The 13,131-nt window shown below is 42.3% G+C and overlaps 1 protein-coding gene across 1 annotated transcript in view; it reads left to right on the top strand.

Annotated features, from left to right (window-relative positions):
- FAM107B (family with sequence similarity 107 member B) overlaps positions 1-13,131 on the top strand; it is a 265,481-nt gene that overhangs the window by 159,118 nt on the left and 93,232 nt on the right. The gene's annotated exons all lie outside the window — the stretch shown is intronic.

The following is a 13,131-nucleotide window of genomic DNA, read 5'->3' as shown; positions in this document are numbered from 1 at the left end:
ATATGTAAGGTTTGTATGCTAGAAATTACCAAATACTGATAAGGAAATCGAAGAAGACCTAAATAAATGGAGAGACATACTATGTTCACATATCAGAAGACTATATATTAAGATATCAGTTAAACACTGCATATTCTCACTCATAGATGGGAGTTGAACAATGAGAACACATGGACACAGGGAGGGGAACATCACACACTGGGGCCTGTCGGGGCTAGGGGGCTAGGGGAGGGATAGCATTAGGAGAAATACCTAATGTAGAGGACGGGTTGATGGATGCAGCAAACCACCATGGTACGTATATACCTATGTAACAAACCTGCACGTTCTGCACATGTATCCCAGAACTTAAAGTATATAATAAAAAAAATACAGTAAGCATTTTGAAAAATATCAATGTTATTCTAAAATGTATTTGAAAGCAAAGGGCCTAGTACAACCAAAATAATTTTGGAGAAAAACAAAGTTAGATAACTCACAAAACCTGATTTTTAGAGTTGCTATAAAGCAATATAAATAAGATAGGGTGGTAGTGATGAAAGGTTAGATATATAGAGACATGGAACAGGATAGAAAATCCAGAAATAGGCCAGATGCGGTGGCTCATGCCTGTAATCCCAGCACTCTGGGAGGCCGAGGTGGGCAGATCATGAGGTCAGGAAATCAAGACCATCCTGGCCAACATGGTGAAACCCTGTCTCTATTAAAAATACAAAAATTAGCTGGGTGTGGTGGCGCGCGCCTGTAGTCCCAGCTACTTAGGAGGCTGAGGCAGGAGAATGGCTTGAACCTGAGAGGCGGAGCTTGCAATGAGCTGAGGTCATGCTACTGCACTCCAGCCTGGCAATAGAGCGAGACTCCACCTCAAAAAAAAAAAAAAGGAAAGAAAATCCAGAAATAGATAGACATTGACACAATTGATTTGCAACAAAGCTACCAAGTTCATCAATGTATAAAACATAGTCCTTTCAACAAACAGAACAATGGAACATCTATATACTAATGAAAAAAAAAGAAATTCAGCCTTTACTCCATTGCCTAGCACTATATGAAAATATTCATTTGAAATACATCATAGACCTAAATGTAAAAGCAAAAACTATAAAACTTCTAAAAGAAAATATAAGAGAAATTAATTGAGTGTTTAGCTTGAGCAAAGGTTTTTTTGTTTGTTTTTTTGCTAGGACACAAACACAAATCATAAAAGAAAACATGGATAAATAAGCCTTCAAATTTAAAGTTTTTTCTTCTTCAAAAGACATTGTTAAGGAAATAAAGAGAGAAGTCATAGATGGGGAGAAAATATTTAGAAAACACACACCTGTAAAAGAACTCTTACAACTTATTAAGAAAACACACACAACCAATAAAAACTGGATAAAAGACTGTAACAGACGCTTCACTAAGGAAGACACATGGATGGCAAATAGCACATGAAAAGGTGCTCGCCGGGCGCAGTGGCTCAAGCCTGTAATCCCAGCACTTTGGGAGGTCGAGACGGGCGGATCACGAGGTCAGGAGATCGAGACCATCCTGGCTAACACGGTGAAACCCCGTCTCTACTAAAAAATACAAAAAAAAAAAAAAAAAAAAAACTAGCCGGGCGAGGTGGCGGGCGCCTGCAGTCCCAGCTACTCGGGAGGCTGAGGCAGGAGAATGGCGTAAACCCGGGAGGCGGAGCTTGCAGTGAGCAGAGATCGCGCCACTGCGGTCCAGTCTGGGTGACAGAGCGAGACTCCGTCTCAAAAAAAAAAAAAAAAGAAAAGGTGCTCAACATAATAAGCCATTAGAAAGATAAAAATTAAAACCACTATTCACCTATTTGAATGGCTAAAATGAAAAACGCTGCTAGTGTCGTGTGCTGATGGATCATAGTGCAAGCGGGACTCTCATGCACTGCTGGTGGGAACGTAAATACGGGCACTTTGGGGAAAAGTGCCCATTAAGTGAAATATACACTGACCATACTGCCTTACTTTCCTAGGGTTGCTGTAACAAGGTATCGCAAAGTGAGTGGCTTAAAACAACAGCAATGCATGTCTCCCACTTCTGGTGGCTACAAGTGTCAGATGAAGGGGTCTGCAGGCAGTGCTCTTTCTGAAGCTCCCTCTGAAGCTTATAGGAGAGTTTCCTTCCTCACATCTTCTAACCTCTGGTGCTTGCTGACAATCCTTGGCACTGTTTATCTTATTGATGCATCACTTCAATCTCTGTCCCTGTTGTCACAAGGCCATCTTCTTCTTGCGTGTCTGTTACTGTGTCTCTTCTCCTCTTCTTATGATACCTACCAGTCAGATCAAGGGCCACCCTACTCCAATATGACCTCATCTTAATTACATCATCTTCAGTGACTTTTTTTTTTTTTTTTTTGAGACACAATCTCACTCTGTCGCCCAGGCTGGTAGCCAGTGGTATAATCTCAGCTCACTGCAACCTCTGTCTCCCAGGTTCAAGCAACTCTCCTGTCTCAACTTCCTGTGTAGCTGGGATAACAGGTTCACACCACCATGCCCGGCTAATGTTTGTATTTTTAGTGGAGACGGGATTTTGCTCTGTTGGTCAGGCTGGTCTCAAACTGTTGGCCTCAAGTGATCCGGCTGCCTTGGCCTCCCAAAGTGCTAGAATTACAGGCATGAGCCACCGAGCCCGGCCCGCAATGACTTATTTCCAAATAAGGTACTGGGGATTAGGACTCAACATCTTTTTGGTGGGCATGGGGGCAGGGGACAGAATTCAATCCCAGAACACCATACAACCCGACAGTCCTACTCCTAGGTTTTCACCCGAGAGAAATGAAAACATATGTTCTCACACAGACCTGTGTGAGATGTGTATAGTGGTTTTATTCACACTCACCCCAAACTACAAACAAGCCAAATGTTCATCAACTGTAAATGGATAAACAGAGATAAACAATACAATGGAATACCACTTGGAAATAAAAAGTACGAATTACCGATAGACCTGAGAACATAGAGAAATCTAAGAAGCATTGTGTAAAGTGAAAGCAGCCCCGAAGGGGACTGTGAACTGTATAATACCCTGTAGGTTGCATTCTGGAAAAGGGAGAACTATGGAGCAAAAATCGCAGGGACTGTGGGTGGGCAGGAGGAATTCACCACAAGGGGACATGAGTCAACCTTTTTGGGTGGTGAAATATTCCCTATGATAATTGTGGAGGTGGTTACACAACTGTATTACATAAGTCAAAATTCATAGATCTGTACACTAAAAAGAGTAAATCTTACTGTGTATAAATTTCACTTCAAGAGGCTGGGTGTGGTGCTCCACACCTGTAAACCCCACCTCCCAGCTTCAAGCAATTCTCCTGTCTCAGCCTCCCAAGTAGCTGAGATAACAGGTGTATACCACCACAGTAATTAGGCCCCCAACTCTGGGTCATGGGCCTGTCTCAGGCTATTTTTTTTTTTTTTTTTGGCGTCTACCTGAATCTTTCTCTAGTTCTTTGTTCTTGTTTTTTTGTTTTGTTTTGTTTTGTTTTGTTTTGTTTTGTTTTGTTTTGTTTTTTTGAGACGGAGTCTCGCTCTGTCGCCCAGACTGGAGTGCAGTGGCTGGATCTTGGCTCACTGCAAGCTCCACCTCCCGGGTTTACGCCATTCTCCTGCCTCAGCCTCCCGAATAGCTGGGACTACAGGCGTCTGCCACCACGCCCAGCTAGTTTTTTTTTTTTTTTTGTATTTTTTAGTACAGACGGGGTTTCACTGTGTTAGCCAGGATGGTCTTGATCTCCTGACCTCGTGATCCGCCGGTCTTGGCCTCCCAAAGTGCTGGGATTACAGGCTTGAGCCACCACGCCCGGCCTAGTTCTTTGTTCTTTACTCCTGACCGGACAGCACCTTCCCAGATGTGGCGGTGCCCCTTCTTCCCTACCAGGACAGCTTGCTCTTGGTTTACATGTGTTCAAGCTCTGAGCACACCTTTTCACTTTTGTCTCTGCTCAAACATAGATAGCCGCTTCCGTGTTTCACTTCTAAGCAGTCATCAATTGTGAAATTAGGGTATCTTAAGCTTCAGATGCCAGAAGGTACAATTTTGTGTTAAATCATATTCAGTTTAGCCCATTTTTGAAAACACGATGTCTCGTGAGTGGCTTGACTCGTCGTGAGCAAGACCCAGGCTCTCCCTCACTTCCTGTTGCAAGCTTGAGAGACATGTATCCTCCCCAGGGATTTAAAGCAGTAAGGCCCCCCACCTTGAGGTGCAAGCCCCTTCTCTTTGCAGATGCTTTTATCTAGATGTGCAAAAATCACTAGCAAGGTGCAGAGCAGGAATTACACACAGGTCTCAACAGGAAAGGCTGTTTCCTGAGTCTTTAATTCACAGTGAAAACCGGGGCGTGACCTTCGAAAAAACCTGAAAATATCCCAAGTCGGTTAATTTCCTTTTCCTTTCCAGTCTCTTTATTTCCTTTTCTTCACTCCTGCCGCATTCTTGTCTGTGATTAGTTCTTCCTCTTGGTTCTCTTTCTACTCTTTTCTCCTATTCCTCCTCTTCTTTTTCTTCTCTTCCTTATCCTTCTCTTATTTACCCACCTGCCTGCCTTATTTTTATTTTTACTTTCCTTACTCTCTCTCTTTTTTTTTCTTTTTTCTTTTTGAGAGAGGGTCTCCCTCTGTCACCCAGCCTGGAGTACAGTGGTACAATCATGGCTTACTGTAGCCTCGACCTCCCAGGGCTCAAGGCATCCTCCCACCTCAGCCTCCCAAGTAGCTGGGACCACAGATATGTGCCATCACACCCAGCTAATTTTTGTACAGACAGGGTTTCCCCATGTTGCCCAGGCTGGTCTCCAACTCCTGGGCTCAATAGATCTGCTTGCCTTGGCCTCCCACAGAAGGCTGGGATTACAGGCGTGAGCCACCCAGCCCAGCCTCCTTACTCTCTCGAGTGTACCTTTCATTATTGCTGTTCTTATTCAGTAAAGTTTTGTGTTCTCCAATATGCCTAGAAGAAAGTCTGCCACAAACTTGCCAATAATATACCCACTGGGTCTTTCCATTTTTTTATACCAGGCTGACCTAGGCAATGGAACAATACCTTTTATCAGCTTCTTGATGTGATTCCAGCTCATGCATATTCATTTTCAACCTCATTAATAGTCCCCTGGGCTTATTTTGTGTCATCAGGAGAGGAGTGAGCATTATAGAAATCTCAATAAAAACAATGTCCTTTGTCTTTTCATTTCTGTAGTACTTTGAAGCTCAAGTTTCCAGTAGCTCTGTAGAACTGCTAATCAGATTTTTTTCCTATGTATAAAGCTGAGTTTTAAGAATAGTCATTCCAACAAATGTGCAACATGCCCTTGTAGTTCAGCTTTATCAAAATTTTCAATAAAGATACTCAGTTTTGCCATCCACAAGCAGGTCAATATTATTATTGTTTTTAAAAAAACCACTGTCCTTAAGGCTCTTTATTTAACACAGCAGGGAAATATCTAACCTCCTTTAGAAAGTTTTAAAATAATTGTTATAAAATGTTTGAAGGAATAAACTATTAAGGGAAGCTTTTGTGATTATTTTATACAATTGGGAAGTAATATAATGATGCCTAAGTAATTCCATTATACTTATTTTTAATTTAATTTGATAAATATCTATCTAGCTCTGATTATGAAGTTCTTATTGTGCTAAGCACTAAAAAAAGATAACATTGATTCCTGCCTGCCTTCAAGGTTGAGAAGGTAATTAGGGAACACATACAAAAAAATTATTACAATAAGAAGTTTGTGGCTGGGCGTGGTGGCTCAAGCCTGTAATCCCAGCACGTTGGGAGGCCGAGGCGGGTAGATCGTGAGGTCAGGAGATCAAGACCATCCTGGCTAACATGGTGAAACCCCGTCTCTACTAAAAATACAAAAAAGTTAGCAGGGCGTGGTGGCGGGCGCCTGTAGTCCCAGCTACTCGGGAGGCTGAGGCAGGAGAATGGCGTGAACCCGGGAGGTGGAACTTGCAGTGAGTCGAGATTGCGCCACTGCACTCCAGCCTGGGCGACAGAGCGAGACTCCGTCTCAGAGAAAAAAAAGAAAAGGAAAAAGAAGTTTGTTAGCTTCTCAAGTATAGAATGGTGCTTTTTATTTAACTTATTCTGTTCCCAAATCTAGCTCACTCCTTTCCACACAGAGATACTTAATAAGTAATTTATAAATATTAAGTGCTATTAAAAAATTAAAGAAGCAGTTGGTTTAGGTTACAAAAGTTAAGGGAGGCCTCATGGCAGACCTAAGGTTTGAACAGAAGCTTAATGCATGGGCAAAACTTGGATCTGCTAATAGGGGAGGAAGAGCATGTCTGCTAGAGGGAGCATCATGAATGCAGATTGGGAGGTGGAAGTGTGTGTTTATGCCTCATAGGAAAAATGACTAGAGTAGAGAGTTCACTTCAGCAAGGCCTAGGCTTAATGTCCAGAAGACCAAAATATATCCATTAATTCTCTCCCTACAAGATCATTCCTATCAGCTTATGGATAATTATTCGTTTCTGCCTTTTTTTTTTTTTTTTTTTTGAGATGGTGCCTCACTCTGTCACTCAGGCTGGAGTGCAGTGGTGCAATCTCAGCTCGCTGCAACCTTCACCTCCCCGGTTCAAGCAATCCTCCTGCTTCAGCCTCCCAAGTAGCTGGGACTACAGGTACATGCCACCATGCCCAAAAAAATACAAAAAATAATTTTTGTATTTTTAGTAGAGATGGGTTTTCATTATATTGGCCAGGCTGGTCTTGAACTCCTGACCTCAAGTGATCCACCTGCCTTAGCCTCCCAACATGCTAGGATTACAGGCATAAGCCACCACGCCCAGCCGTTTCTGCCATTTTTAAAAACAAGCAAAACAATGAAACAAAACCTTTCTTGGCCCTGGATTCCCCTTTGTCTACTGCCATTGACAAAGCTGCCTATAAATAGCTGCCTCCAATTGCTCTTTTCCCATTATGTCTTGCAGCCACTCTAGCCAGGTCTTTATCCCCACTGCTCCCCGAGTGATTCTTGAGTTTGTTAACAGTCCCTGTCTCATGCAACCTGGTAGCAGTGTTTGACAAAGGTGCCCATCACATCCTCTCCTGCTTGAAACCCTGGTCTCACTTGGTCTCCGGGTTTCGTTCATAGCTCCCTTGGGTCCCATTCACTTTCACTGGCCATTCCTTCTCTCTCTCTCTTTTTTTTTTTTTTTTTTGGAGACAGAGTCTCGCTTGCTGTGTCGCCCAGGCTGGAGTGCAATGGCACGATCTTGGCTCACTGCAACCTCTGCCTCCTGGGTTCAAGCAATTCTCCTGTCTCAGTCTCCCGGGTAGCTGGGATTACAGGCATGGGCCACCACGCCTGGCTAATTTTTGTATTTTTAGTAGAGACTGGATTTTGCCATGTTGGTCAGGCTGATCTTGAACTCCTGACCTCAGGTGATCCACCTGCCTCAGCCTTCCAAAGTGCTGGAATTACAGGTGTGAGCCACCGCACCCGGCTCCTTCTCTATCTCTTTTGCCAGTTCCCAGCAGCTCCCCGACCACCAAATGCCAGGGCGCCCTGGGCACAGGCCTCAATTTCTCCCTTGGTGATGAACACAGGCTCCTGGCTTTCAGTATCACGCACACTGATGGCTTCTGATCATGCTCAGAGCCTCTAAGAGCCCACAGGACCTCATGTGATCTGTGACCCTCACAGGACAACGACTGTTAGGGGGAAAAGAAAGAAGTGACTTCAAGTTTTATTTATTTATTGGTTGATTGATTGGTTGAGATGGAGTCTCACTCTGTTGCCCAGGCTGGAGTGCAGTGGTGTGCTCTCGGCTCACTGCAACCTCTGCCTCCCACGTTCGAGTGATTCTTCTGTATCAGCCTCCCAAGTAGCTGGGACTACAGGCGCCCACCACCATGCCTGGCTAATTTTTGTATTTTTAGTAGAGACAGGTTTTCACCATGTTGCCCAGGCTGGTCTCGAGCTCCTGACCTCAAGTGATCTGCCCACCTTGGCCTCCCGAAGTGCTGGGATTACAGGTATGAGCCACCGCCCCCGGCTGACTTTGAATTTTAATAAAAGAAAAGCCAGTGGTCCGACTTTGAGGGGAAAGTGTTGTATAATTTGTTTTGCTAGATTAGCCTAGCTGATGTGGCCTGCTTGTGCGATGACTTGAGTCATAGTGTATACCTGTGGGGGGCAGACAGAAGGAGAGCAGTATTAGTGGATATGCGCTCCGACGGTTGTGTGTCTGTGGGCCAGGCAGAATTTGATAGAGATGGAGAGAAAAACGTAGATTTGAGGGAAATGATAGACAAAGCAATGTCTTGGTTTTGTCACCAAAGTAGATGTGGGGCTTAAGTGAGGAAATTAAGATTATCTTGAAGTTGTGCAGTGAAAAAAACTGTCAGGGTTAATAAGGGGGCAGAGGGGTAAATAAGGAAGTTCCGAGTAAAAAGAGAAGTTCTGCTTTTCATTAGTTATATGGATAAACTGTCTTTTAAAAGATTATGAATCTCTCCAATCAAGCTAAGAATGGTCATGAGCAAATCATTCTTAAAATCAATTTCCATACCACTAGGTTCCTCCTGTTCTATGATAACATTTTAATTGCCAAGTCAACTCATTGAAAGTTTATGGGCTCAGTGCGGTGGCTCACACATGTAATCCCAGCACTTTGGGAGGCCCAGGCAGGCAGATCACTTGAGGTCAGGAGTTTGAGACCAGCCTGGCCAACAGAGTGAAACCCCGTCTCTCCTAAACATACAAAAATTAGCCGGCCATGGTGGTGCACGCTTGTAATCCTAGCTACTCGGGGGCTGAGGCAGGAGAATTGCTTGAACCTGGGAGGTGGAGGTTGCACTGAACTGAGATTGCACCACTGCACTCTAGCCTGAGTGACAGAGTGAGACTCTGTCTCAAATAAATAAATAAAATTTAAAAAAGAAAGTTTTCCTATTTCATCCTGAGTCACTTGTATTTTTCTAGGAATTTTTATTTCATCCACATTTCCAGACAAAGTTGCTCGTGGTGTTTTTGTATGCTGTTTTTAGTTTTGGGGTATCTACAATTATGTCTCCATTTTTATTCCCAATCTTTTTTTACTTGTTCTTTCTCTGTGTGTCTTTGTCTCTCAGCCTGTCTGTCACTTACCATTTTGGACAAAGGTCTGTTGTTTTCTTTGGTCTGTCAGAGACAAGGACAGTTCTGTCATATCTTTGTGTTTCTTTCTTTTGTCCTTGTAATTATTTGTGTATGAAATGATACAAATGATAGCAAATGGCTGAAGCAATTGTTGCAGAGAGAAATGAGCTGAGAAAAGCAGGTGCATGTCAAAGTACAGTTTCCTGCAATGTGTGTCAGCTGTGGACTTAGAAAAAGGAGGCCACCAGAACAAGCTAGAATCTTGGACAGGGTAAGGAAGGAAGGACAGGGCAGGTTGTTTTGAGTGCTGATGGCAACTGAGAGAGGAACAAGGAGACTTGCAAAACCTCTCCAGAAACTGCCCTCAGCTGCCCAAGAAGGATTCTGTCCTTCCATCACGCATTCATTGTCTCTTTTTCCTTAGGAAGTTCAAATTTTTATCAAATTAACGTTATCCAGCAAACACTAACATTAGTTAGAATTTTAGTTTACATTTGGTGGAACAAATAGAAGAATGTTATTACTTGAACAGCAGTTTTAAAAGTCCAGTAATCATTAGCAGTTCAAATGTGTGGGTCACACACTTCTCTAAGCAGAGTTAATAAGCAAACCTTCTCTGGCACGATTCAACATTAGCTGCAGTTTGAACTTTACTTCTAAGGTTGGAGTGGATCACACAGCCCTCTCTTCCAGCCAAACCTGGACAGCAACCCAACTAAAGCTGGAACTTTTTATAGAAATAAGGACTTATATATAAAACATGTATATATATTTATACTCATACACATACACACACATGCATACACATACACATATATAAGGACATAAAAATGTTTTATATGTATGAGGATATAAATATATAAATGTATGTATTTAGTGGCTGAGAGTGGTGACTCCCAGCTAATAACTAGCAAGGAAACATATATACATATATATTTTTATATATATTTATAAATGAATGAGCTTAGAAGAGGACCTTGAGCTCCAGACGAGATGAACTGTGATCCCTGCCAAGATCTCGATTTTGGTTTTCGGAGGCCTTCCGCAGAGAATGCAGCCATGCCATTTCTGGACTACAGAAATAGCTATGAATTCATTTACCGTTAAGACCAGAGGAGGCTGAAGCTTTGGATAAGTTTCTTATCCAAGGTCACCAGGCATATCTCTTTAGTCCTAGCCTAGCCTTCCTTCCATTCTTCCATAAACTGATTTTATTGCAATTAATAGAAGTTAGGTGAATATATGTATATATATAACTGGCATTCAACTAGTTATTAATAATGTAAGCATTCCAAGGGATGCTTTCTGCTAATGGAAATGTGTGTATCTAGAGTGAATATCAGAAAGAAGAAAAAGCAGTTGGAGTAAATTGTAGAATGTTCACAGAAATTTGGTCATTCGTATTATATGTTAGTTATTTGAATCAGGACATTTACAGAAATTATCTTCATATTGCTTAATTGCAGAGATGGCTTGTTTACTCATTAGTATCTATCATGAAGATATCTTAATCTTTTTGACAGGATGAGCACTTGAGGATTTTGTTCCCTGTCTCTTTGCTATTTAAAGATCTTAGTTTTAATACACAGGAAGACTCTCAGGAAATCCTTTATTCTGGTTTTGGATTCATGGAAAGAAAAAAAACGTAAAATGCAGATCTTTGCATCGTTCAGGAGTCGTTTATGTGAGCAACAGCTGTTTCTCTTGATTCTTCGTGATGTCCAGTTACAAGTTAGAACCACCATTTCATAGGGTACCTTTGATTTTAAAATTGTGAACAACGGAAAGCAAGTGGTCTTTAAAAACGAAATTTAGTATTTTAGGCAATGCATACATTAAGTGTTTGGAAAATAAAACTCTCCTGAATTTGTAAACTCTCTAGAATTGGCAAAGTACTCAGTTACATCATGAAATACGGCTCTGTTTTGGAGCTTGCAAAGTGCTTTTGTAGCGGCTAACTACTGCAGGGGACAATACTTATCTTTACTGTTGGTGCTATTAGCATATTTAATGAAGTAATTCCATTCCTGTGCTCACAAATGCTCATATACAGAGGCTCTTTTAATGAAACAGCTTATCATCTGGTTTCTAGCATATTCTTTCAGATTTGGGCATATCATTTTGATCCTTCCTAAGTACTATTAATTTAAAAAGGTACGCATGTGCTATATTTGCTTGGCAAACCACACAGCTTTTCACAAAAATTTTCCACAAATGAGTTCTCTAAGTCTCTTTATTGAAAAGCATTATCTTCCTGGGTTATGGAACATTACATTAATGTCATACAACAATTGTGCAAACTAGTTAAGCAAAATAAAGGAAATTCTGTTATATTTACATGATTATGCTATTTCAATGATAAAATTAGGATGCCATATTCTTTTTTTTTTTTGGGGGGGGGGAGGGATGGAGTCTCGCTCTGTCACCCAGGTTGGAGTGCAGTGGCATGACCTTGGTTCACTGCAAGCTCTGCCTCCCGGGTTCACGCCATTCTCCTGCCTCAGCCTCCCGAGTAGCTGGGACTACCAGCGCTCGTCACCATGCCCGGCTAATTTTTTGTATTTTTTAGTAGAGACAGGGTTTCACCATGTTAGCCAGGATGGTCTCGATTTCCTGACCTCGTGATCCGCCCGCCTCGGCCTCCCAAAGTGTTGGGATTACAGGCTTGAGCCACCGTGCCCGGCCTAGGTGCCATATTCTTAACTTTGTTTTCCTTTCCCGATTTTTTTCAGTATTCAGGTCATCAGGGTTCAATGAAGACTTGGTAACCATTGAATCATGTGGGAGCTCGGTTATTACTCAATAAGAATTCCTTCTTAGGCCTGGTTCCTGGTTTACTGCTGAGCTCTGCATGTGATACCTCTCCAAGGCTTCCACCTTCTGCCTGCCCTCACATTCTATGTTTACATTAAAGAGCATGTGTTTGCCTATCCTTCCATCTATCACAGAATTCTAAGATAGCCTCCACAATTCCTGGCCTCTGGTATACACACATCTTCTCCAGTTATTCAGTCATAATCTAGGTATTGCTGTGAAGGGATTTTGCAGATGTAAGGAAGGTCTCGAGTCAGTTGCCTGTCCAGATAGGAAGATGATCTGGGTGTGCCCGACCTAATCACATGAGTACTTTAAATCTGAGTCTAGAACCCAAGGTGGTCGAGTCAGAGATTGGAAGCATAGAAGGATTTGTTGAGACACTGCTCACTGGAAGATGGGGAGGGCCACATGATGAGGTTTCTGGGCAGCCTTTAGCCTTTAGCAGCTGAGAGTAGCTCTCAGCTGACAGCCAGCAAAGAAACTGGGTCCTCAGTCCTATAGCCACAAAGAACTGAATTCTGTCAGCAATCTGAATGACCTTAGAAGAGGACTTGAGCTCCAGATAAGATGACCTATGAGCCCTGCCAAGATCTTGATTTTGGCTTTGGAAGGCCTTCAGCATAGACCTCAGTCATGGCATTTCTGGACTGAAAAAATGATGAGTCAATATATGGGTGTTATAAGCCACTAAGTCTATGGTAAGATGTTATGCAGCAATAGATATCTAAAACACTGATTTAGAACCCAATCCACCTTAGTTGCATTACAGTCCCAAAGCCTTTGTTCTTCTTTCTTTCCCCCATCTTTTTCTTATTTAAACCAAAAACAAATAAGCAGAAATTAACTATTTTCTTTGACCTATCAATTGAGGCCATGAGGCCAATACAAATGTACTGAATCTGTCCTTGTGGGTTTTGTGTTGAATGGCAAAGTGTTTTTGTCTTATCATCGGAAAGATTTCCCTTGAGACTATTGTTAGCACCTGTTACTTTGCCCTCCATTCTGTAGTTCCTCATGTCTGATTTAGAGGAAGATTATCTGCAAGGATGGCCAAAAGAATTCCTCCTCTCCTAGTACCACACTCAAGCCCTGTTGCAACATGACTACTGTTTCTACCATCAAGGGCGGTTTGTTTCCCCAAACCTCGGATTTGGGCTGACATTGTGACATTTTTAATGGTAGAACGTAGCAGAATTCTATCATTC

This window comes from Rhinopithecus roxellana, chromosome 11 (genome assembly GCF_007565055.1).
Source record: "Rhinopithecus roxellana isolate Shanxi Qingling chromosome 11, ASM756505v1, whole genome shotgun sequence".
Classification (NCBI taxonomy): domain Eukaryota; kingdom Metazoa; phylum Chordata; class Mammalia; order Primates; family Cercopithecidae; genus Rhinopithecus; species Rhinopithecus roxellana.
The sequence above is the reverse complement of the archived record's forward strand: the minus strand, read 5'-3'. Positions and strand labels throughout refer to the sequence as shown.